This window comes from Squalius cephalus, assembly GCF_949319135.1.
Source record: "Squalius cephalus genome assembly, chromosome: 8".
NCBI classification, from domain to species: Eukaryota; Metazoa; Chordata; class Actinopteri; order Cypriniformes; family Leuciscidae; genus Squalius; species Squalius cephalus.
In genome coordinates, this window is record NC_137129.1 from 23,619,470 (window position 1) to 23,635,509 (window position 16,040).

The 16,040-nt window shown below is 41.2% G+C and overlaps 1 long non-coding RNA gene across 1 annotated transcript in view; it reads right to left on the reverse strand.

Moving 5' to 3' along the window:
- Positions 1-5,633: 5,633 nt before the first annotated feature.
- Positions 5,634-16,040, reverse strand: part of LOC307162649 — a 35,771-nt gene continuing 25,364 nt past the window's right edge. The window contains exons 2-3 of the long non-coding RNA XR_013821959.1: positions 6,666-6,760; positions 5,634-6,138 (exon numbers count right to left, since the gene is read on the reverse strand). This is a non-coding gene — a long non-coding RNA (uncharacterized lncRNA). The remainder of the gene's footprint in view (positions 6,139-6,665; positions 6,761-16,040) is intronic.

Consider the following 16,040-nt stretch of genomic DNA (forward strand, 5'->3'; position numbering starts at 1 on the left):
ATGCCGCATCTATGTATACATGCATACATGCCGCATCTATGTACACATGCCGCATCTATGTACACATGCATACATGCCGCATCTATGTATACATGCATACATGCCGCATCTATGTATACATGCATACATGCCGCATCTATGTATACATGCATACATGCCGCATCTATGTATACATGCATACATGCCGCATCTATGTACACATGCCGCATCTATGTACACATGCATACATGCCGCATCTATGTACACATGCATACATGCCGCATCTATGTACACATGCATACATGCCGCATCTATGTACACATGCATACATGCCGCATCTATGTACACATGCCGCATCTATATACATGCCGCATCTATGTATACATGCATACATGCCGCATCTATGTATACATGCCGCATCTATGTATACATGCATACATGCCGCATCTATGTATACATGCCGCATCTATGTATACATGCCGCATCTATGTATACATGCATACATGCCGCATCTATGTACACATGCCGCATCTATGTATACATGCCGCATCTATGTATACATGCATACATGCCGCATCTATGTATACATGCCGCATCTATGCATACATGCCGCATCTATGTATACATGCATACATGCCGCATCTATGTATACATGCCGCATCTATGTATACATGCCGCATCTATGTATACATGCCGCATCTATGCATACATGCCGCATCTATGTATACATGCATACATGCCGCATCTATGTATACATGCCGCATCTATGTATACATGCCGCATCTATGTATACATGCCGCATCTATGTATACATGCCGCATCTATGCATACATGCCGCATCTATGTATACATGCATACATGCCGCATCTATGTATACATGCCGCATCTATGTATACATGCCGCATCTATGTATACATGCCGCATCTATGTATACATGCATACATGCCGCATCTATGTATACATGCCGCATCTATGCATACATGCCGCATCTATGCATACATGCCGCATCTATGTATACATGCATACATGCCGCATCTATGTATACATGCCGCATCTATGTATACATGCCGCATCTATGTATACATGCCGCATCTATGTATACATGCATACATGCCGCATCTATGTATACATGCATACATGCCGCATCTATGTATACATGCATACATGCCGCATCTATGTATACATGCCGCATCTATGTATACATGCATACATGCCGCATCTATGTATACATGCATACATGCCGCATCTATGTATACATGCATACATGCCGCATCTATGTACACATGCCGCATCTATGTACACATGCATACATGCCGCATCTATGTACACATGCATACATGCCGCATCTATGTACACATGCATACATGCCGCATCTATGTACACATGCATACATGCCGCATCTATGTACACATGCATACATGCCGCATACATGCATACATGCCGCATACATGCATACATGCCGCATACATGCCGCATACATGCATACATGCATACATGCATACATGCCGCATACATGCATACATGCCGCATACATGCATACATGCATACATGCCGCATACATGCATACATGCATACATGCCGCATACATGCATACATGCCGCATACATGCATACATGCATACATGCATACATGCATACATGCATACATGCCGCATACATGCATACATGCCGCATACATGCATACATGTATACATGCATACATGCCGCATCTATGTATACATGCATACATGCCGCATCTATGTATACATGCCGCATCTATGTATACATGCATACATGCCGCATCTATGTATACATGCCGCATCTATGTATACATGCATACATGCCGCATCTATGTATACATGCATACATGCCGCATCTATGTATACATGCATACATGCCGCATCTATGTACACATGCATACATGCCGCATCTATGTACACATGCATACATGCCGCATACATGCATACATGCATACATGCCGCATACATGCATACATGCCGCATACATGCATACATGCCGCATACATGCAGCATACATGCATACATGCCGCATACATGCATACATGCCGCATACATGCATACATGCATACATGCCGCATACATGCATACATGCATACATGCCGCATACATGCATACATGCCGCATACATGCATACATGCCGCATACATGCATACATGTATACATGCATACATGTATACATGCATACATGCCGCATACATGTATACATGCATACATGCCACATATATGCATACATGCCGCATATATGCATACATGCCGCATATATGCATACATGCCGCATATATGTATACATGCATACATGCCGCATATATGTATACATGCATACATGCCGCATACATGCATACATGTATACATGCATACATGCCGCATACATGTATACATGCATACATGCCGCATACATGTATACATGCATACATGCCGCATACATGTATACATGCATACATGCCGCATACATGTATACATGCATACATGCCGCATACATGCATACATGCCGCATATATGCATACATGCATACATGCCGCATATATGCATGCATACATGCCGCATATATGCATGCATACATGCCGCATATATGCATGCATACATGCCGCATATATGCATGCATACATGCCGCATATATGCATGCATGCCGCATATATGCATACATGCCGCATATATGCATACATGCCGCATATATGTATACATGCATACATGCCGCATACATGCATACATGCCGCATATATGTATACATGCCGCATATATGTATACATGCATACATGCCGCATATATGTATACATGCATACATGCCGCATACATGCATACATGCCGCATATATGCATACATGCCGCATATATGTATACATGCCGCATATATGTATACATGCATACATGCCGCATATATGTATACATGCATACATGCCGCATATATGTATACATGCATACATGCCGCATATATGTATACATGCATACATGCCGCATATATGCATACATGCCGCATATATGTATACATGCATACATGCCGCATATATGTATACATGCATACATGCCGCATATATGTATACATGCATACATGCCGCATATATGTATACATGCATACATGCCGCATATATGTATACATGCATACATGCCGCATATATGTATACATGCATACATGCCGCATATATGTATACATGCATACATGCCGCATATATGTATACATGCATACATGCCGCATATATGTATACATGCATACATGCCGCATATATGTATACATGCCGCATACATGTATACATGCATACATGCCGCATACATGTATACATGCATACATGCCGCATACATGTATACATGCATACATGCCGCATACATGTATACATGCATACATGACGCATACATGTATACATGCATACATGCCGCATACATGTATACATGCATACATGACGCATACATGTATACATGCATACATGACGCATACATGTATACATGCATACATGACGCATACATGTATACATGCATACATGACGCATACATGTATACATGCATATATGACGCATACATGTATACATGCATATATGACGCATATATGTATACATGCATATACAACCCGAATTCCAGAAAAGTTGGGACGTTTTTTAAATTTGAATAAAATGAAAACTAAAGGAATTTCAAATCACATGAGCCAATATTTTATTCACAATAGAACATAGATAACATAGCAAATGTTTAAACTGAGAAATTTTACACTTTTATCCACTTAATTAGCTCATTTAAAATTTAATGCCTGCTACAGGTCTCAAAAAAGTTGGCACGGGGGCAACAAATGGCTAAAAAAGCAAGCAGTTTTGAAAAGATTCAGCTGGGAGAACATCTAGTGACTAATTAAGTTAATTGATATCAGGTCTGTAACATGATTAGCTATAAAAGGTATGTCTTAGAGAAGCAGAGTCTCTCAGAAGTAAAGATGGGCAGAGGCTCTCCAATCTGTGAAAGACTGCGTAAAAAGATTGTGGAATACTTTAAAAACAATGTTCCTCAACGTCAAATTGCAAAGGCTTTGCAAATCTCATCATCTACAGTGCATAACCTCATCAAAAGATTCAGAGAAACTGGAGAAATCTCTGTGCGTAAGGGACAAGGCCGGAGACCTTTATTGGATGCCCGTGGTCTTCGGGCCCTCAGACGACACTGCATCACTCATCGGCATGATTGTGTCAATTACATTACTAAATGGGCCCAGGAATACTTCCAGAAACCACTGTCGGTAAACACAATCCGCCGTGCCATCAGCAGATGCCAACTAAAGCTCTATCATGCAAAAAGGAAGCCATATGTGAACATGGTCCAGAAGCGCCGTCGTGTCCTGTGGGCCAAGGCTCATTTAAAATGGACTATTTCAAAGTGGAATAGTGTTCTATGGTCAGACGAGTCCAAATTTGACATTCTTGTTGGAAATCATGGACGCCGTGTCCTTCGGGCTAAAGAGGAGGGAGACCTTCCAGCATGTTATCAGCGTTCAGTTCAAAAGCCAGCATCTCTGATGGTATGGGGGTGCATAAGTGCATACGGTATGGGTGGCTTGCATGTTTTGGAAGGCTCTGTGAATGCTGAAAGGTATATAAAGGTTTTAGAGCAACATATGCTTCCCTCCAAATGACGTCTATTTCAGGGAAGGCCTTGTATACTTCAGCAGGACAATGCAAAACCACATACTGCAGCTATTACAACAGCATGGCTTCGTCGTAGAAGAGTCCGGGTGCTGAACTGGCCTGCCTGCAGTCCAGATCTTTCACCTATAGAGAACATTTGGCGCATCATTAAACGAAAAATACGTCAAAGACGACCACGAACTCTTCAGCAGCTGGAAATCTATATAAGACAAGAATGGGACCAAATTCCAACACCGAAACTCCAGCAACTCATAGCCTCAATGCCCAGACGTCTTCAAACTGTTTTGAAAAGAAAAGGAGATGCTATGCCATGGTAAACATGTCCCGTCCCAACTATTTTGAGACCTGTAGCAGAAATCAAATTTGAAATGAGCTCATTTTGTGCATAAAATTGTAAAATTTCTCAGTTTAAACATTTGCTATGTTATCTATGTTCTATTGTGAATAAAATACTGGCTCATGTGATTTGAAATTCCTTTAGTTTTCATTTTATTCAAATTTAAAAAACGTCCCAACTTTTCCGGAATTCGGGTTGTATGACGCATACATGTATACATGCATATATGTACTTATTTCTATAGTACATACTTTCACATATATTAGGGATACAAATCTTATATCTGAATGCCTTGAAATTAAATGCCTATAGTTGGAGATTTTGTCTATTGTGTGAATAACAAATATAGTATTTTAATACAATAATGCAGTGTTTTCTTTGACATTTTTGACAAATACATCCACAAAGTACCATAACCATATGCCACAGCTTTAAAAATGCATCAGTATCACATGCATGTACACTGTAAAACTTTTCACTGTAAATTTACAGTTAAATACTGGCAGCTGGGTTGCCATCCACATACTGTATTTTTACAACACTACTACAGTAAACAGCATTTACAGTACTCCACTGTAATTACCAAATACAGTATATACCACATTTTACATTATTAAACTTGTCGACAGCAATAAATTGTATTTTTACAGGGAATACTACTTTTATTATTACATAATTAAAATATTATACTTTAAGGTGTCATAAGAGTAGTCACACTAGGAAAAAGAAAACAACATTTTCTGGGTTTTAAAACATTTATTTAGTTAAAATGCCATCTGTGAACATGTTGGCTGAATTACTTTTTAAACATAAAATGCAATTTTAACACTTAACAACAAACAGGTAACAGTTAGCACTTAAAGGAATAGTTCACCCAAAAATTTAAATTAGCTCATGATTTACTCACCCTCAAGTCATCCTAGGTGTATATGACATTATTCTTTCAGACGAATACAATCAGAGTTCTATTAAAAAATGTCCTAGCTCTTCCAAGCTTTATAACGACAGTGAAATGCTGTTTCTTTTTTGAAGTCCATAAAAGTGCAAACGAAATCCCATTCAAAGTCTGCAAGGTTTCGCAGAAGTGAGGACACCTGTAGGCTTACAGTGGTGTTCTTGTTTTGCACAACTTGGCCAGTTTTCTTTGAAGTTACTTGTCCTTTCTTTGTTTTTGATCCACGTTCAGGATTGATGTCAAGAAAGCGTCTAAAAGGCAGAAAAAAACAACAATTAAATATTATTAACTGAGTGTATATATTTTGACAAAGAGAGACAGCACAAAAGCTGTCTAAAACTGAACAACATGAAAAAAAAAAAAAAAAAAAAAAATGCAATGTTGGATGTTGTGATCAATAACTGATATTTTTTCTGCCCTGGTAAAATACATCAACTCAATGTGTCTGTTTACATGCACACTGTCAACTAACTAAATTTTTGGAAGTGGGGTTGCCAGATTTAAAGTTTTATTCTACAACTTTTGTCTACTCATCACCCAGCTCATTAACAATATCATCCCCTCATCCGGTGCCATCAGAGTATCAGTGGAAAGGCAGTCATAGACTCTCCGTTTATATAGAGCACACACTGCCAGAATCCAGCCCAAACCTTTGTGACAGAAATAATTTAACTTAATTGCAAGCCTTGCAATGTTTATTGCATATATGACAACATGATTTACCAGACTAAAATGCATGTTTGCACCCAAAAATTTAAATTCTGTCATTATTACTCACCCTCAAGACTTTTGTTCATCTTCGGGACACAAATGAAGATATTTTTGATGAAATCTGATAGTTTTGTCCTTCCATTGATATCAATATCATTGCAACTGTCAAAGCCCAGAAAAGTGGTCAAAACATTGGTAAATATATAGCTACAGTGGTTCAACCTAAATATTATGAAGCAGGTTTTCTGCACATTTTTTAAAGTCAAATTTAAGGCTTTTTAAGACCTTTTTAAGACCCGAAGAAATCAAAATTAATACCATGCATTAGGGGTGTGCAATATTGACTAAATATGTCTTGATCGATATTTTCAAAGTTTTCTTGATAATAATTAGATAACATTTTACTGATTGTGTTTCTGTGCTTGGTGCCATGGCTTGTTTAGGCCTTTTGACAGCTGACTGACAGATATTCATATTTTTCATATTCTATGCAGTGGTCAGTTTACAGCAGTGACAGAAATTAACATTTTTTATTAAAGGAGTCATAACCTTGTATTACCTTGGATACCCAACGCTCTATTATAGTCTTTCAGGCCCTTCTAAAAAAGAAAAGTGGAAAAAAAATAAACACAGAGCTCCTCTGACCCTTATTTCTGAAGGCATTATTGTCTCGCGAGATCTGATGCGATATTTTGGCTGTCGTGGACAGTCATTTTAATAATGCAAATGAGGGGCGCGTTGATTGGTGGCAGGAAGGAGGGGGGTTGACACCGCAGGTAACGCTTTAGCATATCATTCCAAAATGACATCATGGCGCAAGTTATGAATGAACCCGACCTGGCCGCGACCGGCTTCCCGGCCAGTGTATAAGTATGAGGCGCCGTTTAGGGCTTAAAGGGGGGGTGAAATGCTCATTTTCACTCAATCTCCTGTTAATCTTGAGTACCTATAGAGTAGTATTGCATCCTTCATATCTCCAAAAAGTCTTTAGTTTTATTATATTTATAAAAGAAAGATAGGCTGTACCGAGTCTTTCCAGAAAAAACCGAGCGTCTGGAGGCGGCCGTGTGGGCGAAGCCAGAGCCATAGAGAGAATCCGTCGATCTGGGCTTTGTTTATAAAACATTCATCGTCGAAATGCAGGGAACAAACAGTCTACACAACGCGTTTTTGCCCCGGAAAAACAATCTGCATCCACTGTTCCTAACGCTGGGTTCTTTGGGAAGCTGAACATGGTAAGCTTTCCCTCACATCCAAAAACACACTTTGGAGACACTATGCAGCGCTGCCGATGATTTCCTGTTGAAGCGCGTTGATGTGCGCGGTCTCGCTCTCCTCTGGTCGACGTGTGCGCGGGCGAGCTTTTCCGGGAGAAATGCTCATATAAGGAGTTCCACTCTCGTCTACGTCATTAGATCCACGGTCGAAAAAAAACCAGCCGAAACTTGTACCAACCCGGAAGTAAGATTTTCGGCACAGACATTCTCCGTTATTCGTCCAAAATATTTTTTAAAAACTTTGGCCATGTTAAGCATGAGAATCCATCTCTTTAACACTGTAAACAACTCTGAATACATGAAACACCATTGTACCCCCCCTTTAAATCAAACTTCATTCACGCACACATATATGAAACACGCTTGCATACATACTAAGTAGTCACACATACATGTATATGAACTCTCCGCGCACATACTCATATGAGACGCGAGCGCACACACACACAAACTCGCGCACATACTCATAAGACGCGAGCACACACACACACACAAAAACTAGACGGCGCCTCATATATAAGCGTTAGGCAATCAATATACAATAGCCGAATTCATGATGATCTCAGTCATTTGTTGTTTGCAAAGTAATGTTAGCAGCCATTCCCCATGTTTACCTCGAAGCTAATACTTCCGCTAGCATACAATAGCCGCATTAGCAGTTAGCTGCTGTTTGTTACACACAGTAGAGCAATAAAAACACATTCTTACCGTTTCAATTGCAGGCAAGTCTCTGATTGTTGAAAATGGCCCCTTTTTCCCGAGCTTCGATGCCAACTTCGCCTGATATTGCCTCAAATTTGTGAAGGATTCCGGCGTAAAATGTTTAGTTAGCACAGACACATAACGTTAAGCCAGTGGGAAGGGTTGTAGGAACCGCGTCATTAAAAATGAATTTAATCCACTAGTCCCTGACAGCTTGGTCCGTTCTTGGGAGAGAAAACACATTTACATGTTGATTCTGGCAGTCAACAACAGAGCAACTCAGTGTGCACTATGTTTCTCCATCTTTCTCGAGTCGACTGAACTGAATATGAGGGGGAGAGGGGCGGGCTTCCCGCGGCATAGGTTTGCGGTGTCCATATATGGTATATCCTGCCCCGTCATGACGTCAAGACGGGGCTGAAATCAAAATCTCGTATTTGAGTGCGCGTGCACGCGCGCTGGTTTATTTACCCTGAGGTAAACAAACGCTTCACTTTTAAATATCGGCTTCCCGGCCAGTGTATAATCGTTAGGTAATCATAACATACATTGATTCTCGTGGAAAAGTGAAAATTGCAGGTTATGACTCCTTTAAGGGGTAATATTTGCCACCTTAAATTGATTCACCCGTGTTCACTCTGAAGGAATCACTCACATGGCTGGGCACTTGTAATGACACATCAAGGATGTTAAGAGGCTAAAAGCAGGTTTAAAACTTGCCCCATTGAAGTCAACAGGGTGCAAATTTTAGAAAGAGGATAACACGGTGTAGGCAACACCGATTTTTGTCGTTGTTCTCTGTACTGACAGCACTCCAAATTTACAAAAAAATGAGCTCAATGTTAAAATTGACCGGAGTTCTCCTTTAAGGTTGCACTAGTTACATGGATTATTTAAACAATGTTTTTACTAGCTTTCTGGGCCTTAAAAGTTGCAAAGACGTTGCTGTCTATGGGTGGTTCAGAAACCTCTCAGATTTCATCAAAAATATCTTAATTTGTGTTCTGAAGATGAACGAAGGTCTTATGGTGCGTTCACACCGGACGCGTGTAGCGCGTCAGGCGCGAGTGATTTCAATGTTAAGTCAATGCAAAGACGCGTTACGCGCGTAAAAAATTCCTGCGGCACGAATGAGGCGTTTAGCGCGCCGCGGTAGACGCGAATTCGCCTCGTTCGCGCGAATGACGCGAATTGAGCGTCTGGCGCGTTAAGCGCAAATGATTTTATTAGTGCTATGTAACCTGCGTCGCGGCGACAATACAACCCTCACTTACAAATAGCGAAATATGCAAATGAGCGTGAAGTGCACCGCTTCAAAATTTGGACCAGTGACCAGAAGACCAGAATCGCTCAAGAGACTGCGTTAACAGCAAGGGGAGAAAGAATTTATGACAAGCACTCGTTGCGTTAGAAAATTTGGAATGATGTATTAAGGAATTAAATGATAAAGCAGTGAAATTTTTAAACATCACATCACACAGGGGGGAAAGAAAAAAAAAAAAGATATAATGACCAGGAGAACAGCAAAGATTTGCTGTGGAACAAATAAATGTAACCTTAATATAAACCCTAATTTATATTTCCTATTTAGTTTATAATTATTATTGTTTCTCTTTTTTATTACCTATTTGGTTTATAATTATTATTGTTTCTCTCTTTTTTATTACCTATTTAGTTTCAAGCTAATAAATTTAATTGACCCTTATTCTATTAATATATGTATATAATTTATTTGTTTACCTATTTATTCAATTTGTTTCTAATTGGCTTATTTAAGGTTAAGTAAACGTTTTAAATTCAAATGCAATCCTTCCAAATGATAACCCTATAAGAATACCCTTTTTACTCTCGTTCTCCAAGAAAAATAAATAAAAATAAAATATAAAATCAAAATGAAATAAAATGAAATACAATAGAATTTGAAAGAAAAAAAATAACAGTAGAGAAAATAAAATACAGGTCAAAATTTACCGCTTAATTAGCAGTCTCAAATTCAATACAATTCAGATTCCTTTTTTTTTTTTTTATGTATATAATTTATATACACACTAATTCTCAGTTCCAGTTCGAATGCCGCTCTCACGAGATCCTTCTTCCGCAATGTATCTCGGATCAACACAGTTCAATTCAGATGTGTGCACAATCATACCACTCCGTTCGTTCCTTGATTCACAAGCTCGGTCCTTCCTTATATGGGCATTGGGCAAATGGCTCGCCAGTTCCCGCTCGCAACGGTTTTTTTTTTCCCGATGTGAAGCAAGCAGGGACAATTCACATACAATTCTTCTTCAAAATCGTCCGGTGTCCAGGAAATGTGCAGCATCCGACTCAGAAATGACAAAAAGTAGAAAAGAAGAAGAAAAAAACAAGAAAAAAGGGAAAAAGGAAAGAAAGAAAAGACCCAACCTTGCAAAGACAAGGCCAAAAATATAATTAGACATTCCTTTCAAAAATATACATCATTAAAGCAGTTAGTCTGCATATAAACAACCTTCAACATTTTTTCCTTTTACTGAAATTCCGTCTTACTTTAGCACATATAGTTTGTATGTGCAAAGAGCTATTTTTCCGATGACGCACTTAGGCCTCATCTGCCCGTATTACATGTGCGTCATGATCGCGCCTTAACTCATAGCTCAAATACACGACGAAATTCGTTAAAATAACCTCTATTAACCACTCGAGGTGACTTTTAACTCTAAAACATTAATTATTCAACACATACATGCAATACTCTTCCCATTATAAACAAAAAGGGTCAACTCTTTTACATACAACTGCATATAACATCAGAATTTAGTGATTCAATACCATTTATCAAGCATTTTACACTCAAAAAGAATTATTTAATTACAACACTCACCAAGAGAACTCAATTCTCGGCTATGAAGGGCAAAAATCCCGACTTTGGATATGTACTCTCTTCGTAGCAGTCAATAACACGTTCACTCGTAACGTTTGACGAATGAAACTCAATCCGCACTTTAATCTAAAAGTCTCTCTAGTGTTTCTCTGATTTCACTCTTGGTTTGTTCGTTCTAATTCTCTCTCTTGTTTCTTTCTTTAGGATCGCACCAGCAGCTTCTCTAACTTGAACTAGCCGCTTCACCGTCTCGTAAAAAGTGTTGCATCATCCTTGCCCTGAGTCCACCTATTAAGGCGGGGCTAACTCCCTCTCGTTGAATTAACCAATCTTCGTCTAGCTAAATTGAATAGCTTTTCTAAATGAGTTTTATGATTTTATTTATGCATTTTCTTATTTTCTCTTAGAATCTTTAAACTTTCTATTTTTTTCTTTCCCCACAGACATTAATAAAATAACTGTTTTATATATTCACAAGTGTGTCTTTTTTTTTTTCTCTCTCTCCTTACATCAACAGAATCTCTTTAGTGACCTGGGTTACACCCTCCCCTCCCGAATACATGCACGTCCTCGCTGCATCTGCATATTTTTTGGGTTGAGCCACAACCACAGGCACATCATCAATAGAACAAGCATTTACCTCCTCCAAAGAAGTACTGAATGCCACACTTAGACCTTGCAACAGAGATTGAATCACTACAGTAAGTGGATTCCCTAACTGGGGATACTCAAACCTTTTTGCAGGCCGTCGCTCTCTTTGCGAGCGCCTGGGAATAACTCCTTCCTCGAATTCTGGTTCATTCTCTCGTTGATTTTGATCAACTTCAGCATTCATAGTTCTGTTCTCAACCTCACTATCACTGTCTGTTTCAACCTCCTGAGAAGGAAATTCAACTACAGACCTAGAACAGAAATCCAATCCTGGCTCTTCCCTTACCAAAACCCCTGGATAACTATGACCAGATTCCAGATCAACATAAGGCGTTTCTACTTCTCCAGACTCAGGTAAGCTTTCCCTTACAGGTTCCTCTGAATTCTCCTCTAAGAACTCACAGGTAGGTATACTCTCTCTTGCAGGTTCAACAGCAGGTAAGTCAATTGGGACTTTCTGAGGGTTTGAGCAGGGTAATTGCTCAGGGCTCACCAGAACCCGAGTTTCAAAGTCCAACATGTCCAATGCTTCTGTTGGCAACCCGAAAGCTAAATCAACTGGCAAGCGAGGCAGCCGCCCAAACATGAGCTCATAAGGAGCATACCCGGTTGTATCGTTGCGCGTACAATTGTATGCGTGCACTAAGGGCTTCACAAACTCTTTCCACCTGGACTTTTTCTCATTATCTAATGTTCCCAGCATTTGGAGAAGTGTCCGGTTGAAACGTTCTACCGGGTTACCTCTGGGGTGGTATGGCGTGGTACGAATCTTATGAATACCCGCAATATGACACAACTCCTTGATGGTGTGGGATTCAAAATCGGGCCCTTGGTCACTATGTAGCTTCTCAGGAAAGCCATAGTGAACCAAGAAATTTTCCCACAGACATTTCGCGACTGTACGAGCTGTTTGGTTCTGGGTCGGTATCGCCACGGCGTATTTCGTGAAATGGTCAGTGATGACCAATATGTTTTTGGTATTGCTGTGGTCTGGCTCTAACGACAAAAAATCCATACAGACCAACTCCAAAGGTCTACTGGTCTGAATGTTGACCAGTGGAGCTGCTCGTTCTGGAGCCCTCTTTCTGCGCACGCAACGCTCACATGTCTTAATCTTCTCCTCAACTGCCTGGAACATCCTGGGCCAGAAGAACCTGGACCTCACCAAGTCCAGGGTTCTCTCAATACCCAAGTGCCCCATGTCATCGTGTAAACTGCGCAATACCATTTCCCTTAGCCCTGTTGGTAATACAAGCTGATAGCGAGAGACCCCATGCTCCTGCCTCCTCCTATACAACAGCCCATTCTTCAGCTCAAGTCGACTTCACTCCCTCAACCACAATACTATTTCAGGTGGCTGGCCCCTCAGAGTACCTGGCCTAGTCCCACTCCTCATCCACTCAATTATTATCTCAAGCTCTGGATCTTTCCCTTGCCATTCTGCTAATGCGGTCTCTGAGAGATTAGGGAGATCAGGTAGACCATGCTCAGCCTCGTGCTGCAACTCTTTTGGCAAGGCATCAACACAATGAGTGAGGGACTCGACCAATGTAATTGAAGAGTGTGCCAAACCAGGCCCTTCGGGCAAACCAATCACCTCATGTCTCTCACAAATGGCTTTCACTACATCTGCCATGAGAAAATCAGACCCGTTTCCAGGCTCTGCAAGGTGGTGAAGTGTAAACTGCTTGATCCTTTCTCTTTCCTTCTGAGAGATCAGATCATCCAAGGGCTCACCATGCGGACGCCGGGAGAGACCATCTGCGTCCTGATTCTGACTCCCAGCCCTATATTGGAGCTTAAAGGTGTAGGTCGACAAGCTAGACAACCAGCGGTAGCTGGTAGCATCAAGCTTCGCAGAAGTCAAAACATACGTCAGAGGATTACTGTCTGTTACAACAGTGAAGTCTGTGCCATACAAATAATCGCTGAACTTGGCCGTAACAGCCCACTTTAACGCCAAGAATTCAAGCTTATGTGCAGGGTATTTTGCCTCACTCTTTGTCAGTCCCCTGCTGGCGAACGCTATTACCCGCATCTGCCCGTCCTGCTCCTGGTACAATGCCGCACCAAGCCCCGTAGTACTGGCATCGGTGTGAAGCGTATATGGGAGCTTGGGGTCAGCAAAGCCCAGAACAGGAGCAGAGGTCAACTTAGAAATGATGACGTCAAAGGAATTCTGACATGAAATAGTCCACCGATCACCGAACTGCTCTTTGGTATTGAAGTACTCTGCCCCCTCTCGTTTCCCGCTGCGGCCCCTACGAAGTGGAGGGTACCCTTCAGTGAGTCCTGTGAGAGGTTTAACTATCTTCGAGTAGTCACACACAAACCTTCTATAGTACCCCGCAAAACCTAAGAAAGCTCTCAGCTCTTTCAAATTTGTGGGCCTTGGCCAAGTTTTTAGAGCCTCAATCTTAGCCGGGTCAGTCTTTACCCCGTCCCTCGAGACGACATGCCCCAAATATTTGACTGATGTCTGGAAGAAACGGCATTTTTCAGGCGCCAACTTCAATCCGTACTCTTTAAGTCGATCGAGGACTTGTACTAACCGCGATTCATGCTCTTCCAAGGTCTTTGAAAAGACTATCAAATCATCAATGAAGACTAGTACTTGTTTCCTGTGGAGGTCACCCATACACCGCTCCATTAACCTTTGGAACGTACTTGGCGCATTTGTGATTCCCTGGGGCATTCTATTGAATTCCCAGAATCCAAGAGGGCATACGAAAGCAGTCTTACACTTATCGGCCTCATCCATCTCAATCTGATAGAACCCAGACTTTAAATCAAGCACCAAAAACCACTTTGAGCCGGTAAGTACAGAAAAAACCTCTTCTAGATTGGGCAGAGCATATGCGTCTTTGATCGTCTGGGAATTCAACTTCCGAAAGTCTATACAGAGCCGCACCGAGCCATCTTTCTTTCGGACTACCACTATGGGTGAAGAAAAGGGGGACTCAGACTCACGAATCACTCCAGCAGTCATTAGTTCCTGAAGATGCTTTCGAACAGCATCAATGTCTTGGGGGTGGATCGGGCGCGCCCTATGCTTAAAGGGTGTCTCGTCAGTTAATCTGATTTGATGTTTTACTTGACCTGTACAGCCATAATCAAGATCATGTAAAGAGAAAACCTCAGGCATAGAATTTAACCGGTTTGATATCCGCTCCCTCCAGTCTGAAGACAAAGGAGAGTCTCCAAAATCAAAGGTAAGGTTGGCATGGGTAGGAACTGATGATTCAACTTCGCTTGAATTCTGGGAAGTTTTCTCTATAACCCTCTGTATAGCATGGATCTCAGCAAGTACAGCTTTAGGGGGGATCGTTATATCTGTTTGAGTACCATTTTTAAGTAAGACGGAAAGCTGAGAAGGTCGTCTAGAAGGCCATGTGTGCACACAGCTTGCAACTAAGAGACCGCTTGGGAATGGGGCCGATGGTTGCTCAAGAGTCACCCATTTCTCCATACAAGGTTCCCTAAGCTGAACTGAACCATTCAGGACCACCGTGTTCCCGGCAGGTACGACTTCAGGTAAATTCCCTATCAGCTTCACGTGCCCCAATGCTTCACTGCTAGTTTGCTTCCATCTTGCCTCCAGGACTTTAAGCACTGCCTGGTATCCTTGGAGGCTCGAACAAGGGTTACTCTGATTCTCCCTAATGCAGTGGCCATAAAGTACATCCAGGGAATTTGTACCGACAAGAACTTGTGACATACTCTTTAGATCCGGAACTACTAAAGCTAAAGTGGGGACTTCGACTTCAACACCTACAAACTCTTTCGGAAACCTCAAGGCCAACTCGATGTAACCCAAATATGGCACGGCTTGCCCATTAGCTCCCTCCACCTCTAACAAATTTTCTAACGACTTCAGCGGGTGATTAGACAGATGTGCCTCGTAGAATGACTGGGGAACCGTAGTAACCTGAGAGCCTGTGTCTAGGAG